At 40.7% G+C, this 24,242-nt stretch overlaps 1 pseudogene; it reads right to left on the bottom strand.

Annotated features, from left to right (window-relative positions):
* LOC148773933 (protocadherin Fat 3-like) overlaps positions 1–24,242 on the bottom strand; it is a 173,696-nt pseudogene that overhangs the window by 124,412 nt on the left and 25,042 nt on the right.

Consider the following 24,242-nt stretch of genomic DNA (forward strand, 5'->3'; position numbering starts at 1 on the left):
TCCCGGCAACCTTGATTCCAGCTTGTGCTTCTTCCAGGCCAGCTTTTCACATGATGTACTCTGCATATAAGTTAAATAAGCAGAGTGAAAATTTACAGCCTTGATGTACTCCTTTCCCAATTTTGAGCCAGTCCTTTGTTCCATGTCCAGTTCTAACTGTTGGTTCCTGACCTGCATACAGATTTCTCAGGAGGCAGATCAAGTGGTCTGGTATTCCCATCTCTTGAAGAATTTTCCAGTTTGTTGTGATCCACACAGTCAAACCAGTCTACTTTGTTGTAGTCAATAAAGCCGAAATAGATGTTTTACTTTAACTCTCTTGCTTTTTTGATGGTCCAATGGATGTTGAGCTTGTGAGATGAGGGCAATTGTGCAGTAGTTTGAGCATTCTTCGGCATTGCCTTTCTTTGGGATTGGAATGAAAACTGACCTTTTCCAGTCCTATGGCAGAAGTTTGCAACTAATCAATTATACAACACATGATTTTGCTATAAATGTATGTAGCATTAATCCAATGTGTGCTTTTTTTCTTGTTCAGGTGCAGATCCCCTAACTTCAGAGAGATCTGAAGAAATCAGAAAATCTACCAAGAAAGGCCCTATCCCTTACCCTACCTTTAGATATAAGGGGAAGGGGTTTTCAGAAATAGTCCCTGAAAGGAGTTGAGCAAAATGACTAAAAGGGCTTAGCTTGGAGAAAGGCAGCATAAAGGAGTTGTTTGCTCTAAACACTCAGTTACATAAATAATAAATGATACAGGGTGAGCACACTGAACTCTGAGTTATTTAAGGAAAGAATGAACAGACATGGCTTGAAGAATGGTAAGAATGGTGTTAGTCGCTGGAAGGGGATTTCTGTTCCTGAAGAGATACATATAAATGCTAGCCAGTGAGCATGCTGAGTGCCCTGTCTATAGACCAGCCTGCCCCACCTAAGGACCAAGCTGGGCTCTGTATTTTGGGATTATGGAAATCTAGGTCTTTTCCAATAGAATGTCCAAGGGTGCAAGGACTTTGTCTCTTTCACATCCTCAGTGCCTAGAACAGAATGTAATACACAGTGGGTGCTGGAGAAATATCTGTTCAATGAATGTGTGAATGAGCAGCCAGAGGAATGCATCTGATGAACCTGAGTCCCTCCTCCACTCCCCGCACTCTCATCTGAAAGCCACAGCCAACGCCATGGCACTCGGCTTTCCTCTTGCCCACAGAGGTTTCCAGACGTGGAAAGAAAGAGCAGCACTTACTGGAAATTACTGCAGCCACTTGTGAATTGATAGCATCTTAGTGCATCTTAGAGTCAATCGGTACAGAAATGAAGTCTCTGCCCTCCTCCCCAGCCTTAAGGAACGCAGGGTCGCTGATAGGCAGTAGCTGTGAAATTGCCCAGGGGGCTCTTGGGTAGTTAAAGGGACATGTTCTAGGTCATAAACAAGGGTGTTTTCTTACTAATCTTTACTTCTCATTTATGCAAATTCGTCGAACTTTGCTTTAAAATGAAAGTGACTTCTACATAATTTGGAGACCCTATGAACCCAAATTTAGACTTATTTCTCCAGGCTTTGGTGAGTTCTGAGATCTCTTTTGTGAGCCAGTATTTATTGCTAGGTCCAATGCCAGTGCAATAAGTAATAAATCAGTCCTCTAAATGCTTCTAAGGACTAAGGACTGTACAGGTCAAATAAAGGATTACCCTTGTGATTATCTTCTCAAGGAACTTCTTTTAAACTTTTCCACCAAATCTTCTGGACGCGAACCAATACCACAGCCTCGGAGATTTATGGAAACACAGCCTATTCCTTCCCTCTCAAGTCAGGCTGTCATGAGCTTTTACTATACAATTCGTCTAATATTTCAGTTTGGCAAAAATAGGGAGTCACTACCTAACGACAGTAATTCTTCACTGAAGTAAAAAGGCAAGAATGAAGGCAACCCTGCTGTGAAAAGATCAAATTTACTACTACTTACAAAATTCAAGGGCCCTCCCTGCCTGGCGGCTAAGGCGTGTGGCTTAAGAAGATGCTTCTGCTAGGAAAGCGTTAAGCAGTCTGGTCCTACCATTATGTGCAGGATGTGCTTGTCTTGCACTTCGTGGTCCAGCCTCTCGGCCGTGTAGAGGACGCCTGTGCTGGGGTCTATGCGGAACTTCCTCATGCTGACGGAGTCTATGCTGCTGTGGACGGTGTAGCTCAGCTTGTGCTTCTCGTCTCTGTCTGTGGCTTCAATCTGCAGGATTTCTGTATCGGGAAGCACATCCTCGGAAATGGTCACATCGTAATTTGGCTGAGAGAATTCTGGGCCATTATCATTATTATCCAGCACTTTGATAAATACCTATAGTTAAAAGAAGACAAGAGTGATGACCGTTGCCAATGTACTCACTGATAAGAGGCCCCTCCCTCTCTCTTCCCTCTGTGTCCTTGGATCCTTCAGTCGTTTTAATAGGTAGGGAGATTCTTACGAAAGCGCGCTGTAATTAGAGATTGACAATAAACCAGCAGTTCACATGAACAGGAATATAAACTGTGAGGATCAACATTCTCACTATTAATTGAACAGATGAGACAACCCCAGGAGGACGATAGTTCGGAAGATTATCGGAGGCTCAGTGTAGGACATCCCAAGGTGACCTCGGTTTGTTAAGTTCCCATTAGCTTACATTCTGGTTATGTACTCTTCCTGCTCTATGGTGGACTCGATGTGGACGCAACGGCAGGATAAGCAGCAAGGAAGAGGCAAAGGAAAAAGAGGAGCGAGCAGAGGCGCTTCTCCTTGGGACAGAGGTCTACCGAAGAGCGCGGTGCGAAAGCTAATGGTAGCTGGAGCGGGGTCCCAAGTTGTTCCTTTCTGGAAAGTACTTTGTTTCCAAACTTTTCAGGAGAATTTTATAAAAGTTATAGCTTGATGAACCCTTGAGGATTCATCACTCAGCTGTGGCAATGATCAGTTCATGACTAATCTTGCTTTATCTTTATGCTCCTTCATTTTTCCCATCTACTCCCTTGTATTATTTTGAAACACATCCTAGCCATCATGTAATTTCCGTGTACATCTCTGAAAGACAGGGAGTCAAAGTAAACACACACATATCACACACACTCATAATACCACTATTGCATCTAAACAGAGAAAACAACAACTCCTTAATGTCTTTAAATATTCAGTTGGTGTTCATACTTCTGTAATTGTTTTTTAATGAGGTATATATGCTTGCGTACTTGTGAATATATATTTTCATAGTTTCTTTTAACCAAGATGTGCAAATAAGGCACACGCACTGTACCTGATTGGTGTCTCCATCAGTCATCTCTTAATCTATAGCTTCTCCCCCCACGTCTCCCTTGCAGTTTTCATGTTGCTGTTGCTATTAATCAAAAAGCTGAGCTCTTTCTTATTTTGTTCCCACAGTCTGAATTTTGCTTATTGTATCCCTATAGTTTTGTTTTACATGTTCCTCTGTCCCCTGTATTTCTTATATTGGCAGTTTTATACAGAAGACTTAATAAAATTCCCATTTAATTTCCTTCTTCCCTTTTTTTTTTTTTTTGACAAAAGCCCCTCATGGGTGAAACTGTGTATTTCCATCTAGAGATACATAATGTCTGGTTCTCATCTTATTCTGTGATATTGGCCACTCTGATCATGAAGCGATGCTAATTCGTTAAAGTGCAAAACAGCACCATTTTAATTCTATGATTTCTTCCTCAATTATTAGCTAGAATAGTTCTAATAAGAAAGTTCTGTTTAATTATTTGGTTACTTTGAAGTACACTTCACGTAAGGGCTTTCTCGGTGACTCAGCAGTAAGGAATCTGCCTGCAATGCAGGAGATGCAGGTTTGATCCCTGGGTTGGGAAGACCCCCTGGAGGCTGGCATGGCAACCCACTCCAGCATTCCTGCTTGGTGAATTCCATGGAAAGAGGAGCCTGGTGGGCTACAGTCCGTGGGATTGCACAGAGCTAGGACATGACAGAAGTGACTTAGCATGCACACATGTATACACACTTCATGTAGAAAAGGACTATATTGATGCACACACGGTGCTTTCTTAAGTGGGCTCTTGTGATGTTTTGACACTACCCAAGCAGTCTTTGATAGTTTTCTTGCTTTCCAGTAACTGCTACTGGTAATTTTTTCAGTCATCTTATATATATCCCTGCTCCATTATTGATTTATCTATAACTTCAAGAAGTGTTGGTTTCTTTTTAGTTAGAAGTGGCATTTAGAAACCATGATCTGGTGCTAGGAATGCTTATTGCTGTCAGCTTTGGTATTTTTCAGCAGAGTCAGCAATGCAATTCTAATAATTATATCATGAGTTCACATTGACACTACCAATTCAAAACTATGCTGTTAACAACTCTGTCCATGAGTGGACTGGCACAGCCCAGGCCCATTCCCCCACCCCCACCCTGAGCCATGTGGCCAGCTACTCTGGGATCCAACCTGGTCCACAGTGGGCCGTCGGCCACTGCATGTGGCAGGGCCTGGCAGCTACCAAGGATGACAGCCAGCCTGCCTGCCAGCACACCCACAGTAGCTGACTGTCACAACAAAAGAGCCCGTGCAACCCACACAGGAGGCATCGCTAGAACACACAGCCCTCGTAACAAGAGGCTAGTGTGCGGCTGGGCTGCAAGGGCCCTCTCCTGCCCAATGCGACGTTTCCAAGGTTGAGAAACACAACTGAACTACCGAACACATGAAACAAATACAGAAAATATAGAAAACAAGGAGATGGAGAATATTCCCTAGATGAAAGAACAAGACCAAACCCCAGAAGAACTAAGCAAAGTGGAGAGGAGCGATCTTCCACCATCGAGTTTAAGACGACAATCATAAAGATGTTTAATGAGCTTGGGAAAATAAAATGGATGAGCAGAGTGAGAAGTTTAACGAAGATTTAGAAAATATAAAGAACCACCAAACAGCTGAGGAATACAATAACTGAAGGAAAAAAATACTACAGAAGGAATCAACAGTAGATTAGGTGATGTGGAGGAAAGGATCACGGAACTGGAAGAAAGAGCAGTGGAGATTCCAAGCTGAACAGAAAAAACAACAACAAAAAAAGAGTTAAAAAAAAGAGGATACTTTAACAGACCCCTGGGGCAACATAAAACACACTAATAAACACACTAAAGGTCCCATCTGAGAACAGAGAGAGAAAGGGGGAAGATGGTATATTTGAAGATATACTAGCTGAAAACTTTCCTAATCTTGGAAGGGAAACAGACATCCATGTGCAGGAAGCACAGAGAGTCCACAGCAAGACATATTATAATTAAAGTACCAAAATTAAATATAAAGAGGGACTCTTAAAAGCAGCAAGAGAAAAGCAACTAGTTATAAACAAGAAGACTCTAATAACACTATCAGGTGACTTTTTAGCAGAAAATTTGCAGGCCAGAAGTAAATGTTAGGATATATTCAAGTGCTGAGATGGAGAAAAAATCTACCACCCAAAATAATCTATCTGGTAAGGTATCATTCAGAATTGAAGGAAAGTTTTAAAAGACAATCATAAGCTAAAGGAGTTCATCACCACTAAGACAATTGCACTCATCTAGTAAAGTCATGCTAAAAATTCTCCAAGCCAGGCTTCAGCAATATGTGAACCGTGAACTCCCAGATGTTCAAGCAGGTTTTAGAAAAGGTACAGGCACCAGAGATCAAATTCCCAACATCTGCTGTATCATGGAGAAAGCAAGAGAGTTCCAGAAAAACATCTATTTCTGCTTTATTGACTGTGCCAAAGCCTTTGACTGTGTGGATCACAATAAACTGTGGAAAATTCTGAAAGAGATGGGAATACCAGACCACCTGACCTGCCTCTTGAGAAACCTGTATGCAGGTCAGGAAGCAACAGTTAGAACTGGACATGGAACAACAGACTGGTTCCAAATAGGAAAAGGAGTACGTCAAGTTTGTACATTGTCACCCTGCTTATTTAACTTCTATGCAGAGTACATCATGAGGAACACTGGGCTGGAAGAAGCACAAGCTGGAATCAAGATTGCTGGGAGAAATATCAATAACCTCAGATATGCAGATAACACCACCCTTATGGCAGAAAGTGAAGAAGAACTAAAAAGCCTCTTGATGAAAGTGAAGGAGGAGAGTGAAAAGTTTGGCTTGAAGCTCAACATTCAGAAAACGAAGATCATGGCATCAGGTCCCATCACTTCATGGGAAATAGATGAGGAAACAGTGTCAGACTTTAATTTTGGGCTCCAAAATCACTGCAAATGCTGATTGCAGCGATGAAATTAAAAGACACTTACTCCTTGGAAGGAAAGTTATGACCAACCTAGATAGCATATTAAAAAGCAGAGATATTACTTTGCCAACAAAGGTCCGTCTAGTCAAGGCTATGGTTTTTCCCGTGGTCATGTATGGATGTGAGAGTTGGACTGTGAAGAAAGCTGAGTGCCGAAGTATTGATGCTTTTGAACTGTGGTGCTGGAGAAGACTTTGAGAGTCCCTTGGATTGCAAAGAGATCCAACCAGTCCATTCTAAAGGAGATCAATCCTGGGTGTTCATTGAAAGGATTGATGCTGAAGCTGAAACTCCAATACTTTGGCCACCTCGTGCGATGAGTTGACTCACTGGAAAAGTGTCTGATGCTGGGAGGGATTGAGGGTGAGAGGAGACGGGGACGACAGAGAATGAGATGGCTGGATGGCATCACCGACTTGATGGACATGAGTTTGAGTGAACTCCGGGAGTTGGTGATGGACAGGGAGGCCTGGCGTGCTGTGATTCATGGGGTCGCAAAGAGTCAGACATGACTGAGCGACTGAAGTGAACTGAACTGAACTGAAGACAACTTTATAAGAAATGTTGAAAGGGTTTTTCTAAGTGGAAAAGAAAAGGCCACAAATAGAAACTTAAAAAAAAAAAAAAAGCTATGACTGGAAAAACCTCACTGGGAAATGCAAAATATAGGAAAGGTAGTGGATCAAAACACTTATAAAGCTCAGTAGGAAGGTGAAAAGACAAAAGTAATAAATCGTCTTTATCTATAATAAGTAGATAAGTAATACATAGAATAAAATGATGTACAATGTGTTGTCAAAAATGTGGGAGCAAAAAATGTAAGTCTGTTAAAATGCATTCAAGCTTAAGAAATAATGAACTTAAAATCAATACCCACTCATAAAGATGTTGTATATAAATCTCACGGTAACCACAAATCAAAGGCCTAAAATAAACACACACACAAAAATAATAATAAAGAGAAAGAATCCAAATAAACACTAAAGATGGTCATCAAATCACAAGGGAAGATTGCAAGGGAAGAAAAGGAATGAGAACTACAAAAACGATAAAAAACACCATTAACAAAATGGCAATAAGTACATGTTTATCAATAATTAAATGAAAATAGACTAAACACTCCTACAAAAGACATAGAGTGACTGCATGGATAAAATAAGACAAGACCTACACACATGCTGCTTACAAGAGACTCATTTCTTATCCAGAAATACATACACACTGAAAGTGACAGAATGGAAAAAGGCACACCATGCAAACGGAAATCAAAAGAAAGCTGGAGTAGTAGTACTTAGACAAAATAAACTTCAAAACAAAGACTGCAACAAGATACAAAGAAAGACAGTACATAATGTTAAGGGAATCAATCCAAAAAAAGATAATAAATGCAAACAGGTATTTATCCAACATGATGTTGCTATTGTTTAGTTGCTAAATTGTGACTGACTCTTTTGTAACCCCATGGACTAGAGTCCCTCTGTCCATTGGATTTCCCAGCCAGAATACTGGAGTGGGTTGCCACTTCCTTCTCCAAGGAATCTTCTCAACCCAGGGACTGAATCCACATCTCCTAAATTTTCAGGTGGATTCTTCACCACTGAGTCACCAGGGAAGCCGATTAAGCACATAAATACATATAGCAAATATTAACAAACATTAAGGGAGAGAATAGTAGGAGACTTTAACACTCCACTTAAATCAATGGATAGATCATCCAGACATAAAAGCAGTAAGGAAACATTGACTTTAAATGACACATTAACCAGATGAACTTAATTGACCAGATGAACTTAATATTATATATATCAATCTCTCTCTCTATATATATATAGAACATTCCACTCAAAAGCAGCAGAATACACAGTCTTTTCGCGTGCACATGGAATATTCTCCAGGACAGGTCACACACTGCTGCTGCTGCTGCTAAGTCACTTCAGTCGTGTCCGACTCTGTGTGACCCCATAGACTGAAGCCCACCAGGCTCCCCCGTCCCTGGGATTCTCCAGGCAAGAACACTGGAGTGGGTTGCCATTTCCTTATCCAATGGATCACACACTAGGCTAGAAAATAAGTCTCAACAAGTTTAAGAACACTGAAACCATATCAAGCATCCTTTACAACCACTACTGTATGATACTAGAAATCAACCACAAGAAACAAATTGCAAAAAAACACAAACATGTGGAGTTGAAACAGTATGCTTCTCAACAACCAATGGTCACTGAAGAAATCAAAGAGGAAATTTAAAAATGCCTGGAGACAAAGGAAAATGGAAACACAATGATCCAGCACATCTGGGACACAGCCAAAGCAATTCTAAGAGGGAAGTATATAATGATATAAGTCTACCTCAAGAAGCAAGAAAAACCTTTGACCAGACTAATCAAGAAAATACGGGAGAGGGCCCAAATAAATAAAATTCAAAATGAAAGGGATGTTACAACTCATGCCACAGAAATACAGAGGATCATAAGAGATTACTACAACAAATTTTGTGTCAGTAAAATGGACAACGTAGAGGAAATACATAAATTCCTAGAAACTTAAAGTCTTCTAAGACTGTATCGGAAGATAGAAAATATGAACAGATCAACTATCAGCAGTAAAACTGAGTCAGTATTGAAAAAACTGCCAACAAACGAAAGTGTAGGGCCAGATGGCATCACAGAACTCTACATTTCAAGAGTCAGTATCTATGCTTCTCAAAATATTCCAAAAAATTGAAAAGGAAGGAATGTTACTGAATTCATTCTATGAGGCCAGCAGAACCCTGGTACCAAAACCAGACAAAGACACCCCTCAAAAAGAAAATTACAGGCCAATATCACTGGTGAACAAGGATGCAAAAATCTTCAATAAAATGAGCAAAATGAATTCAACAATAAATTAAAAAGATCATACACCATGATCAAGTTAGATTTATCCCAAGAATGGAAGGATGGTGGTTCAATAACCACAAATCAGTCAGTGTGATCTACCACATTAACAAATTGAAGAATAAAAATCATATGATCATCTCAGTAGATGCAGAAAAGGCTTCTGACAAAATTAAACATAAATTATAAAAAAGGTCAACAAAGTGAGTATAGAGGAAGCACACCTCAACAAAATAAAGACTATCTTGGACAAACTTACAGACAGTATCATAATAAATGGTGAAAACGTGAGAGCATTTCCTCTGAGATGAGGAGCAAGACAAGGATGCCCACTCTTGCCACTTTCAAAATTGGAAATCCTTTTACATCTTAGAAATCTTAGCCACAGAAATCAGACAAGAAATTAAATACCTCAGATTGGAAAAGAAGTGTCACTGTTTACACGTGATATGATACTAAATCCAGTAAAGTTTCAGATACAAAATTAATGTAAATAAACCTGCATTTCTATAAACAATGAACTATCAGAAAAAGAATGTAAGAAAACAATCCAATTTACAATTGTATCAAAAAGAATAAAATGATTAGGAATAAATCTAACTAAGGAGGTAAAAGGCCTGTACTCAGAAAATTATAAGACACTGACAAAGGAAGTTGAAGATGACATAAAAAGATGGAAAAACAAATCATCTTATTGGATTGAAAGAATTAATATTGTCAAAATGACCATATTACCCACGTCAATCTACAAATTCAAATGCAATCCCTATATAATTGGCATTTTTCACAGAACTGAAACAAATACTTCTAAAATTTGTACAGATAGCCAAGACAATCTTGAGAAGAAAGAACAAAGCTGCAGGCATCATATTTTCTGACTTCAAACTATTCTACAAAACTACACTAATCAATGAGGTATGGCACCTCATCAAAACAGAGACAGAGAGATCAATGGAACAAAACAGAGAATCCAGAAATAAATCTATGCTTATATGGTCCATTAATCTATGACAAAGGAGGCAAGACTGTACAATAGGGAAAGGTCAACCTCTTCAGTAAATGGTGTTGGCAAAACTGGACAGCTATATGCAAATCAATCAAACTGAATTATTGATATTTTCTCATACCATATAAAAAATAAGCTCAGAAGGATTAAAGACTTAAATGTAAAACCTGAAACCATAAAACTCTTAGAAGAAAACATAGGCAAAATACCCTTTGACACTGGGCTTAGCAATATATTTTTTTGTATATGTCTCCTTAGACTACAGGAATGAAAACCAAAAAAAGAAAAACTCTAAACAAATTGGACTGCACCAAACTGAAAAACATTTGTGTAGTGATGGAAACTATCAACAAAACAAAAAGACAACCTACAGGATGGGAGAAGATATTTGCAAATGATATATCTCATAAGGGGTTAATATGCAAAATATACAAAGAACTCATACCACTCAACATCAAAAACCCAATCTGATTAAAAACTGAGCAGAGGACCTGAACAGACACACTCCAAAGAAGACATACAGTAGGCCCACAGACACCTGAAAAGGTGCTCAACATCACTAATCGTCAGGAAAATGCAAATAAACCACAGTGAGATATCACCTCACACCTGTCAGAATGACTTATCAAAAAGACCACAAATAGCAAACATTGGTGATGAGGTTGAGAAAATGAAATCCTCACACACTATTAGTAGGAATGTAAACTGATGCAGTTGCTATGGAAACAGTATGCAGGTTCCTAAAAAAATTAAAAATAGAACTGCTATATGACCCAACAATTCTTGGTATTTTTCTGAAGAAAACAAGAACACTAACTTAAAAAGTCATATGTTCTCTTATGCTCATTGCAGCATTATTTACTATAGCCAAGATATGGAAGCAACCATATATATATACACACATACATATATATATATATATACAGATACTGATTGTTTTAATGGAATACTACTCAGCTATAAAAAAATAATGAAATCTTGCCCTTTGTGACAATATGGATAGCCATAAAGAATATTATACTAAATGAAATAACTCAGAGAAAGAATAATACCATACAAGTTCATTTAGATGTGGCATCTGAAAAACATTACAAAACAGAAAAAACAAACAGAACAAATATAAACACACAAAAACCAACCATAACAAAACAGAAACAGACTCACAGAAACAGAGAATAAATTGGTGGTTGCCAGAGAGGAGAAAAGAGGATTTAAAGGAAATAAGTTATGGGGATTAAGAGGTACAAACTTCCAGTAACAAAATAAGTCACCAGGGTGTAATGTGATGTAATGCAAAGGGAATAGAGTTAACAATATTATAGCAACTTTTCATGCTGACAAGTTGGAAGTAGACTTACTGTGGTGGTCATTTTGTAATGTATAAAAATACTGAGATACTATGTGTACACCCGAAGTTAATACAATAGTGTAAGTCAATTATACTTCAATAAAAAAAAAATCAAAACAATATTAAGGTGCCTGTCAAGGTTTTTACATAATCTTGTTCTTTTTACATGTGTATCTTCTTTCTCCCGTGATGACATTTCTCATGCTCAATGACATCATCATACTTATTCACCTGTCTGAATATTCACTTATCTGAAATACGTGCCACAGTGTCTGAATAACACCAATATTGCTATTATAATTACAATTATGGTCATTCCAATTGATCTAATATTCTTTTGCAGTTCTTTTTGTCCTTTAGATTTACTCCACTAGGAATATATAGTCAAATTAGTACGTGTAGAGTCATGTAGAATAGTGTACCCTGGGCATACATGCTTCCAACTAGATACACATATAAATTTGTTTGCTTCCATTTACTTTCAAATTTTTGACTTGCTTTTTTAACATTTAATTTCATTTTATATGTAAAATTACCAGTGCTAAATTTACAGAAAAGTTATAATCAAGCTTAGCTTCATTATTTTTCCTTTTCTTGTATTCCCTTCTCCTACAAGCAACCATTTTTTTCCAGTAATGTTCTATTTTATCCATCTACTTCATCAGTATAAACATATTGCATACACTCGCCCTCAACAAGCTATTTCACCTAACATTTTATCAGTAGTTCCCAGCAAGGAGGACTTTGTCTCCCAGGGTCATTTCTCAGTGTCTGCAGATGGTTTTGGTTGTCAGAACCTGGGGGGAGGGGTTTTCCTAGAACCTGGCGGGTAGAGGGCAGGGAAGCTGAGCAGCCTTCTGTAATGCATAGGCTAGCCCTGAGACAGGAGGCAGACGGGCCCCTCCGCAGCAGGGTGAAGGGATTAGAGGCTGGTTCCCTATGGACTGAAACCCCGAAACAGCAATAGCAGGACGGCTGAGAGAGGGGGCTGCCCAGACAGAATATAATGGCCCACACACTTCTAATTCTCACAGTCAGGAAACCTCCCCAGCTACACAAGCACAGAAGGGCTCCTTGCAGGTCCAAGGGTAGTGATGCTAACTTATGCCAAGCTAGGCCTCTTTAGTGGAACCCACCTTGGCTAAGAGACATGGGTGCACACGTGGGAGGACCCTGAGACATACCAGATATGTACTCTGAACCAGGCAAGTCAGAATGGCTGGCCAGGGGAAACCTGGAAGAAATGCCCCATTAAGTCACTTAAACTGTCACGAGGGCGTGACTCTGAGTCCGCCCGTGTGTCTGTCCACATGTACTGTACACTTTTTCCTCCTAAAAAATACTTGCTCACCACTTTCTTTGTGGGAATTCTTTTCAGCAAAGCCAAAGGGTGAGGGCCTTGTCACTGACTCTTGATCTAGTGGCTAGGATGCAGCGCTCTGACTGCCGCAGCCCAACCTCATCTTTGGCCGGGGACCAAAGCCCTGCCTCAAGCTGCTGCAGGCTGCGGCCACCTGAAGTCAGCCGCTCGCAACAAAGAGCCATCTGACTCAAAAGGTCAATAATGTTGCTGCTTTATATCATGAAGACCATGCCACAACAGTGCAGAAATAATCTTCCAAGGGTAGATGTATTATAATTAATCCAACCAGTCCTCTACTGACGTTCATTTAAGATGTTTCCTATTTTTGCTCTTAAAATGAGCATGCAATAAAGAGCCTTGTGCCTGTGTGTTTTCATAGTTTTGCTAACATATATTTGCGACCCCAAAATTGGGATTGCTAGCTCAAAGGACGGAGAAGGCAATGGCAAGCCACTCCAGTACTCTTGCCTGGAAAATCCCATGGATGGAGGAGCCTGGTAAGCTGCAGTCCGTGGGGTTGCTAAGGGTTGGACGTGACTGAGCAACTTCACTTTCTCTTTTCACTTTCACGCATTGGAGAAGGAAATGGTAACCCACTCCAGTGTCCTTGCCTGGAGAATCCCAGGGACGGGGGAGCCTGGTGGGCTTCCGTCTATGGGGTCACACAGAGTTGGACATGACTAAAGTGACTTAGCAGCGCAGCAGCAGCTCAAAGGAAAAGTGCTTATGATTTTATGAAACACTACCTATATTTCCATGCCCATAAGTTTGATCACTTGGCATTTCTATGGTTATATACAAGAATGACTACCCTCTCACAGCCTTACCAACAGAGCATGCAGTAAAATTTTTGGCCAATCTAATAGATGAGAAATGGCAGCTCAGTGTTATTTAGGATTTTCCTTTCTCTTATTACAAGTGAGGTTGAGCGTCCTTTCACATGTTTAAGAACTGTTTGCTCCACTGTCTCCGAGAAAGGCCAGAGCCACAGCAGCACTTTCCCGCCTCAGTTCTCCCATCCCGAGCTAAGGGGACATCCCTGATGGTACCCCTGGGGGAGGCCTGGAGGAGGGGGTGAAGGTTTTTGTTCCTGGCTTGCAGGACCCTACATCCAGCCAGATGCCCCCGCCCCCCGTCACTGTTCTAGTGCCCTGTCCACAAGACCCCAACCTACCCTCAGGAGCATGCCCACCTTACCCTCAGGAGCACACATGCACTTCTTTTCTTGTTAAAACTATCAGCTCATTCTTCTATGGGTTAGATAGTCCTTTTTTTCTGTTTATTTTGGAAGCATGATATAAATTCCCAATGTTGTCAACTTTGTCATTTGTTTTTATTTTGTTCATGGAAACCTTTTTTTTTTGTCACGCAAAAGTTTTTATTTTATTTTCATGTAGTTGAATATGTCAATCTTTTCCCTGAATGCTTCTCGATGTTAAATCATAGTTTTACATTTCCAGGTTTTGGTGATTACACATTTTTCAAAAATGGAATTTAAATGCTTCTTTTTCTTACATTTTTATCTCTAATCCATTTGGAATTTCTCCTAGTATATTATGTGAGGAATGAGTCCAGTTTTATTTTTTTTCCACATGGCTCTCCATTTATTTCAATGATAATTTTTAGAAGACTACCACTTCCCCATGGATCTGAGTAGCCACTTTTACTCTATACTAAATTTACATATGCAAGTAGTATATTTCTGGCTTTTCGCTTTCGTTCCATTGGTGTATCTGTCTTCCTGCATCAACATCAAAATGTTTTAATTATAGAGCCTTCGTATTTTTTTTCCTTCCAGTTTCTGGAGACATAACTGACATAAATCACTGTGTAAGTCTAAGATGTACAGTATAATGATTCCACTTCATGGAAGTCATGCAGTGATTATCAGAAAGAGTTTAGTGAACATCTATCATCTCATCTAGATACAAAGCTAAAGAAATAGGAAATACATTTTTCTCCGTGATAAGAACTCTTAGGATTTACTCTCAACAAATTTCATGTATAACATATAGAAGTATTAATTATATTTGTTGCGTTGAACATTACCTCCCTAGTACTTATTTATCTTATAATTGGAAGTTTGTACCTTTTTTCTTAGGCTTCCCAGGTAGCTCAGTGGCAAAGAATCTGCCTGCCAATGCAGGAGCTGCAGGAGACGTGGGTTTGATCCCTGGGTCGGGAAGATTCCCTGGAGGAAGAAATGGCAACCCACTCCAGTGTTCTTGCCTGGAGAATCCCGTGGACAGAGGAGCCTGGTGGGCGACAGGCCATGGGGTCGCACAGAGCCAGACACGACTGAGCGACTGAGCACACACAGGACAAGGCGAGACCTGTTTTGTACCTTCATCCAGTTCCCCCTCTTCCCACCACCTGCCTCCTGTAACCACAAGTACGACCTACTTTTCTACGAATTCCTTTCTTTGTTTCTGAAGTATAATTGACCTATGGGGCTTCCCCAGTGGCTCAGCGGTAAAGAATCCGTCTGCAACGCAGGAGCCACAGGAGACCTGGGTTCGATCCCTGGGTGGAGAAGATCTGCTGGAGGAGGGCATGGCAACCCACTCCAGTGTTCTTGCCTGGAGAAACCCATGGACAGAGGAGACTGGTGGACTACAGTCCTTAGGGTCACAAAGAGTCAGACACGACTGAAATGACTTAGCATGCATAATTGACCTACAGCACCATGTTACTTCCTGGTGTGTAAATAGTGATTCAATATTTTCTTTATATACATTTTAATTATTTGGAAAAGCTAAGCCCTCTCTAAGGTTTTTTTTTTTCTTTTCCCCAGGATTTTCCTGGCTATTCTTGCTTGCTGCTTTTCTAAATTAATTTATAATCAACTTATTGCATCTGACAAAACGATAGCATTTTAAATTTAGATTATGTTAAAAGTATAGGATAATTAAGGGAGAACTAATTTCTTAATGATAGAGTCTTTCTATCAAATAATATAGTTTGTCTTTTTTCTTTTGTTCAAATCTACTATTTTTTCAGTAGTGTTTTAGTTTTCCACAAATAGGCTTTGAACACTTTTAAACTTTATATATATATGTGCTAACCAAAATGTGTTCTTTTTCATTATACATTTTCACTGTTTTCTGTTTGGGGGGTGGGTAAGGTGAGCTATACATGTAGGCTATTAATGTTTGTTTGTTAAATTTATAACTTGTTACTTTACTAATTTTCCTATCTTTTAAAGTAGCTCCATTCACTCCTTGGAAATTTTCAGATACATAATTACACTATATACAAATAGAGATCAGTTTACCTTTTTCCTTACAATTCTTATAATACAAATTGCTTTATCTTAGCTAATTGCATTGGTGGATACTTATAGCATACTGTTAAATAGCAGTAAAAACAGTGATATTCTTGTCTTATCCCTAATAAGAAAGCCTTTAGTTGGTTCTCCATTAAACAATAGGCAGGCTTTTGGCTATAGTCTAAAAAATTACTTACTTTTAGAAATAAATTTAGTCAGACCATGGTTGTTCTTATAAATACCAGTACTATACATCACTTTGGTGGAGATGGTTTTTGAGTGAGAGGAAAAGGGTGGTATCATGACTTTTGTGCCAGGATGACTTGCCATGGGGGTGAGCTTGACATGCAGACAATCTTTGCTTCTAGTTTATGGTAGAAAAATTTCAGAGAAGTGTGATGGAGGAATTTTGGGCATTGCTTTATCTCCACTGTATTTGGAAAGCCATACTAGATTCTTTGAATGCCATTTATTTCCTTTAAAAAGTTCCAGTTAACTTAGCCAAGATGCTAAAATATTTGTGTTCACAGAAGCTGTTATATTAATGGCATAAAAGAGCCTTTCCGGCCAACAAGCCTGCCCTGACCTTCCTGAAGTTTCAAAGTCGATGTGCTCTTGAAAAGCTTGCCTCTTTCTGCTTGCTTTGTCCTGAGCCTAATCTACAGTCAGAACAAGTGTTTCTCTGTAAAAGACTTCCTTTTCCTCATTTGTTTTTTATTTCCCACAGTTGGGGCCATTTGTGAGCTCCTGAACAACCAAACAAAGCAAAGTAACTTTCCAAAGATGCTGTGTTCAAAATGGTAATTGAAAGGCCTAAAGAAGCACAATGGACTCCGAGCAGGAGGGACCCTGAGTGTGGGAAGTCTCTTCGGTGCTAGTTTCAGTGCCGCCCACCACAAACACTCCAGGTTTTGCAGGCTCCTCTGAGTTAAGTCTGGGTAGATGCCGAGCCTCGCTTTACGAAGACTCATGGCATGAAGTGTCCATGGCGTGAGCTGAAGGGTAAGGCCTCTGTCTTTATTAGAACCAATTAAATCCTGAATTACTGAAAATTCTGCCTCTGTTTGCATTCAGAACAATATTTAAAACACTCCTGTTGCTGCTGCTACTGCTAAGTCACTTCAGTCGTGTCCGACTCTGTGTGACCCCATAGACGGCAGCCCACCAGGCTCCCCCGTCCCTGGGATTCTCCAGGCAAGAACACTGGAGTGGGTTGCCATTTCCTTCTCCAATGTGTGAAAGTGAAAAGTGAAAGTGAAGTCGCTCAGTTATATCCGACCCTTAGCGACCCCATGGACTGCAGCCTACCAGGCTCCTTCATCCATGGGATTTTCTAGGCAAGAGTACTGGAGTGGCTTGCCATTGCCTTCTCCACAGTTGTAATTTCAAGGATGATGCCTCTGGTATCCCCTCCAGGCTTGCAAGACCTGTTTCTGAATGCATTAAGAAGAAAAATCACATCAGCATGTGCTTGTTTTCCAGTTTATCTACTTATATCATATTCATTTCTTCAACTGTGCTATCTTTAGCTTATCAACATGACAAATGAGAGAGAATCAGAGATGTTAAGCAATTTGCCCAAGTCATAATGGGAAGGCCACACTCAAACCTAGGTCTCATGGAGCCAAATTCTGTAGTGTTCCATTATACCATTTCCATGTGTGCTTAAATTCTTGTTGCTTAGTTGCTTAGTCATATCTGACTCTTTTACAACTTCATGGACTGTAGCCCGCCAGGCTTCTCTCTCCATGGGATTTCGCAGGCAAGAATACTGGAATGGGTTGCCATTCCACCCACCAGGGGATCTTCCTGATCCAGGGATTGAACTCCTATTTCCTGCATTAAGAGGTAGATTCTACCGCTGAGCCATCAGGGAAGCCCACACTTAAATTATATACGCATTAATTATAAATGCACAAACATAATGTTCCATTATACAAAAATCCTAATTTACAAAACAGCTAACTGACATGACCATTCTCACTTCAGGAACATTAATCTTGAGATTATTCTGAACAGAAAGTGTCCTGTTGCCTTTAAAATTGGAATCCATTTTCACGAATTGATTTGCTGCATAAGTTGTCAGGCATGGATCTATTACATACAGTGAGGTTTTATCATTATTATTTTAACATAAAGTCTCACAGTAGAGTTGGCTTGCTGCCTTATTTCATCTATTTAATTGCACTTGTTCCAGCATTGTCCTAACCTAAATACACAAGGAAGCTTTGGGCCCCTGCCCTTTTCATCTGCTAAGGAGATGATGTTAAAGGAAACAAAAGATGTACCCAAAAGAGAGCATCCCTCGATCCAGGGGGTCATGGCGCAGCATTAGTTGCTGTCATTTTTGTTGTTCAGTCACTCAGTTGTCTCTGACTATTTTGTAACCCCATGGACTGTAGCCCACCAGGTTCCTCTGTCCATGGGATTTCCCAGGCAAGCGTACTAGAGTAGGTTGCCATTTCTTTCTGGGGATCTACCTGACCCAGGGATCGAACCGGAGACCCCAGCATTGGCAGACAGATTCTTTACAACTGAACTACCAGGGAAGCCCCAAAGCAGCATTAACAAAAGTGATCTGTTTCTACCTTCCACTCCCTTTTAAGCAGGTGCAAGTTGGAAGAAAAGGCTAAGGCAAAGTTCGAATCTTTAAGGTGAAAAGTGAAAGTGTTAGTCGTTCAGTAGCATCTGACTCTTTGCAACCCCATGGACTGTAGCCTGTCAGGCTCCTCTGTCCATAGGATTTCCCAGGCAAGAATACTGGAGTGGGTAGCCATTCTCTTGGCCAGGGGATCTTCCCAACCCAGGGATGGAACCCAGATCTCCTGCGTTGCAGGCAGATCCTTTACCGTCTGAGCCATTCTTTTCAAGGAAGGAGGCCAATCAGGAACTCCCAACATCACCTAGAGATAAAAGAGGAATGGGATACCTGTGGTTGTTAAGGGCAAGGCTAACCTAGGAATGCACATCATGGACCTCCCAGCCCCAGAGAGCACAGACCCGCCTGTAGGAAGACTTAGCGGTCAATCTCAATTAACTTATTTGTGGGGCTTAAGAAATGTGGGGATGATCTGAAAGAGACTTTTATTTATTTATTTATTTTTGAAAGAGACTTTTAATCTCAGGTTTGGCTGTGGAGCAAACAAACACAAGCTGATTTTCATATCTTTATAAATCAAAGCAGGACTCAAATAAGGAAAGCATATTAAAACCACAAAAGCACATATCATGAGTCCCTGAATCAAATCAGTGTAATTTTGAGATTATTATTTGGGCATGCATATCTCTGTTGCCTTTCATAAGTAACAATAAAAGCCCCCACACATAGGATTTTATAACTAGTATGTATATTATTCAATTTTAAGTTGAGCAAAAATTATAATAATAAAACCAACATGTGTTTGGCAAGTCACAGATCTCAAGATATGTCATAGTATCTTATTTTATTCTTAACAATCACCCATGAAGCATGTAAGATCTTATTCCCATTATGCCGGAGAAACTGAGGCTCATAGAGATGAGGCTCCTTTCTGTGGTAAGAAACTGGTTTAGAGCTGACTTTGAACAAGGGTCACCAAATTTAGGGTCAGTGCTCCTTCTACTGGACAGTTCAGTTCAGTTCAGTTCAGTCGCTCAGTCGTGTCCGACTCTCCGCGACCCCATGAATCACAGCACGCCAGGCCTCCCTGTCCATCACCAACTCCCGGAGTACACTCAAACTCATGTCCACAGAGTCAGTGATGCCATCCAGCCATCTCATTCTCTATCGTCCCCTTCTCCTCCCGCCCCCAACCTTTCCCAGCATCAGAGTCTTTTCCAGTGAGTCAACTCGTCGCATGAGGTGGCCAAAGTATTGGAGTTTCAGCTTCAGCATCAGTCCCTCCAATGAACATCCAGGATTGATCTCCTTTAGAATGGACTGGTTGGATCTCCTTGCAGTATAAGGGACTCTCAAGAGTCTTCTCCAACACCACAGTTCAAAAGCATCGATTCTTCGGCGATCAGCTTTCTTCACAGTCCAACTCTCACATCCATACATGACCACGGGAAAAACCATTGCCTTGACTAGACGGACCTTGGTTGGCAAAGTAATGTCTCTGCTTTTTAATATACTATCAAGGTTGGTCATAACTTTCCTTCCAAGGAGCAAGCGTCTTTTAATTTCATGGCTGCAATCAGCATCTGCAGTGATTTTGGAGCCCAAAAAAACAAAGTCTGACACTGTTTCCACTGTTTTTCCATCTATTTCCCATGAAGTGATGGGATCAGATGCCATGATCTTTGTTTTCTGAATGTTGAGCTTCAAGCCAACCTTTTCACTCTCCTCTTTCACTTTCATCAAGAGGCCTTTGAGTTCCTCTTCACTTTCTGCCATAAGGGTGGTATCATCTGCATATCTGAGGTTATTGATATTTCTCCCGGCAATCTTGATTCCAGCTTGTGCTTCTTCCAGCCCAGCGTTCCTCATGATGTACTCTGCATATAAGTTAAATAAGCAAGGTGACAATATACAACCTTGACGTACCCCTTTTCCTATTTGGAACCAGTCTGTTGTTCCATGTCCAGTTCTGACTGTTGCTTCCTGACCTGCATACAGGTTTCTCAAGAGGCAGGTCAGGTGGTCTGGGATTCCCATCTCTTTCAGAATGTTCCACAGTTTATTGTGATCCACACAGTCAAAGGCTTTGGCATAGTCAATGAAGCAGAAATAGATGTTTTTCTGAAACTCTCTTGCTTTCTCCATGATCCAGCGGATGTTGGCAATTTGATCTCTGGTGCCTGTGGCTTCCCCTAATGAATTAGCCTTTGCATATATAGCTATGTAGCGGAAAGTTCCTGAGATGGTACCTGTTTTTGAGTAGGAAGAAAGGGGTTTGTATGGTATCTCTTTACCTGTGTCCACAGAGGGCAGCCGCCTAACCTGTCTGTGCCTCAGTTTCTCCCTGGAAAATCAGTGTCACGATAAAACTTGATTTCACTACTCCCAGGATGTCAGGCAAATGAAACTTAGAATGATGCTAATTAACTGTGCAACTAACAAATGTTATATATTACTATAAATTTTTATCCATTGGTCTTTTAGGAGAGGCAGGCTCTCAGTTCAGTTCAGTTCAGTTCAGTCCCTCAGTAGTGTCTGACTCTTTGCGACCCAATGGACTTTTGCACGGCTGGCTTCTCTGTCCATCACCAACACAGTGGTTATAAGATCACAGGCTGCAGCAGGAGAGGGCAGGAAGAACTGAGAGAGAAGCACTGAAATACATGCAATACCACATGTAAAACGGATGGCAAATGGGAAGTCGCTGTATAACATAGGGAGCTCAACCCGGTGGTCTGCAATGACCTAGAGGGGCAGGATGGGATGGGAGGTAGGAGGGAGGCTCAAGAGGGAGGGAACATATATGTACCTGTGGCTGATTCATGTTGATATATGGCGGAAACCAAAACAACACTGTAAAGCAAATTTTGTTGTTTGTTGCTGTTCAGTCACTTAATCGTGTCCAACTCTTTGTGACCCCATGTATTGCAGTACGCCAGGCTTCCCTGTCCTTCACTATCTCCCGGAGTTTACTCAAACTCATGTCCATTGAGTCGGTGATGCCATCCAACCATCTCATCCTCTGTCGTCGCCTTCTCCTCCTGCCTTCAATCTTTCCCAGAATCAGAGTCTTTTCCAGTGAGTCACTTCTTTGCATCAGGTAGCCAAAGTATTTGAGTTTCAGCCTCAGCATCAGCTCTTTCAAGAATATTCAGGACTGATTTCCTCTAGGATGGACTGGTTGGATCTCCCTGCAGTCCAAGGGACTCTCAAGAATCTTCTCCAACACCACAGTTGAAAAGCATCATTGCTTTGCTGCTCAGCCTCCTTTATGGTCCAACTCTCACATCCATATATAACTACTGGAAAAAACATAGTTTTGACTAGACAGACCTTTGTCAGCAAAATAATATCTGTTTCTTAATATTCTGTCTAGGTTGGTCATAGCTTTTCTTCAAGGAGCAAATATTTTTTAATCTCATGACTGCAGTCACCATCTGCAGTGATTCTGGAGCCCAAGAAAATAAAGTCTCTCACTCTTTCCATTGTTTCCCTATCTATTTGCCATAAAGTGATGGGACTGGATGCCATGATTTCAGTTTTCTGAATGTTGAGTTTTAAGGCAGTTTTTTCAGTCTCCTCTTTCACTTTCATCAAGAGGTTCTTCAGTTCATCTTTGCTTTCTGCTATAAGGGTGGTGTCATCTGCATATCTGAGGTTATTGATATTTCTCCTGGCAATCTTGATTCCAGTTTGTGCTTCATCCAGTCCAGCGTTTCTCATGATGTACTCTGGATATGAGTTAAATAAGCACGGTGGCAGTAGACAGCCTTGATGTACTCCTATCCTGATTTGGAACCAGTCTTTTTTCCATGTCCAGTTCTAACTGTTTCTTCTTGACCTGCATACAGACTTCTCAGGAGGCAGGTCAGGTAGTCTGGTATTCCCATCTCTTGAAGAATTTTCCAGTTTGTTGTGATCCACACAGTCAAAGGCTTTAGCATAGTCAATGAAGCAAAAGTAGATGTTCTTCTGGAAATCTCTTGCTTTTTCTAAGATCCAACATATGTTGGCAATTTGATCTCTGATTCCTCTGCCTTTTCTAAATCCAGCCTGAACATCTGGGAGTTCTTGTTTCATGTTCTGTTGAAGCCTGGCTTGCAGAATTTTGAGCATTACTTTGCTAGTGTGTGAGATAAGTTCAATTGTGCAGTAGTTTGAGCATTCTTTGGCATTGCCTTTCTTTGCAATTGGAATGAAAACTGACCTTTTTCAGTCCTGTGGCTACTGCTGAGATTTCCAAATTTGCTGGCATAGTGAGTGCAACACTTTCACAGCATCATCTTTTAGGATTTGACATAGCTCAGCTGGAATTTCACCACTCTACTACTTTTGTAATGATGCTACCTAAGGCCCACTTGACTTCACATTCCAGGATGTCTGGCTCTAGGTGAGTGATCACACCATCATGGTTATCTGGGTCATTAAGATCTTTCTTGTATAGTTCTTCTGTGTATTGTTGCCACCTCTTCTTAATATGTTCTGCTTCTGTTAGGTCCATACCATTTCTGTCCTTTATTGTGCCCCACAAGAGACTAAGCCAGACTTGCCTGTGAGTGTCCAGGAATCTCTGGCAAAGGCGTGGGTTGACAGTGACTTATGGTGGGGTCAGGGGCATTGAATACAACAGTTCTGGCATAAGTTCTTTTGAAGGAGGTCACTATTACTACCATTACTCCTCAGGCCAAACTACAGGTAGGGAACATAGCCCCACCTATCAACAGAAAATTGGATTAAAAATGTACTGAGCATGGCCCTGCCCATCAGAGCAAGCCTCAGATTCCCCTACAGCCAGTCCCTCCCATCAGAAAGCTTCCACAAGCCTTTTATCCTTATCCACCAGAGGGCAGACAGAATGAAAACCACAGTTATAGAAAACTAACCAAACAATACTTGAATCACAGCCTTTTCTAACTCAATGAAACTATGAGTCATGCCATGTAGGGCCACCCAAGATGCATAGGTCATTGTAGAGAGTTCTGACAAAATGTGGTCCACTGGAGAAGGGAATGGCAAACCACTTCAGTATTCTTGCCTTGAGAATGCCATGAACAGTATGAAAAGGCAAAAAGATGACACTGAAAAATGAACTCCCCAGGTCAGTAGGTGCCTGATACATTACTGGAGAAGAGTGGAGAAACAGCTCCAGAAAGAATAAAAAGGCTGAGCCAAAGAGAAAACAATGCCCAGTTGTGGATGTGACTGCTGATGGAAGTAAAGTCCAATGCTGTAAAGAGCAATATTGCATAGGAACCTGGAATGTTAGGTCCATGAATGAAGGTAAATTGGAAGTGGTCAAACAGGAGATGGCAAGAGTGAACATCGACATTTTAGGAATCAGTGAACCAAAATGGACTGGAATGGGTGAATTTAATTCAGATGACCATTATATCTACTACTCTGGGCAAGAATCCCTTAGAAGAAATGGAGTAGCCCTCAGAGTCAACAAGAGTCCAAAATGCAGTACTTGGGTGCAATCTCAAAAACAACAGAATGATCTCT

Source organism: Moschus berezovskii, chromosome 25, assembly GCF_049115385.1.
Source record: "Moschus berezovskii isolate FMDL1 chromosome 25, NW_MosBer_1.0, whole genome shotgun sequence".
In the NCBI taxonomy this organism is placed as follows: domain Eukaryota; kingdom Metazoa; phylum Chordata; class Mammalia; order Artiodactyla; family Moschidae; genus Moschus; species Moschus berezovskii.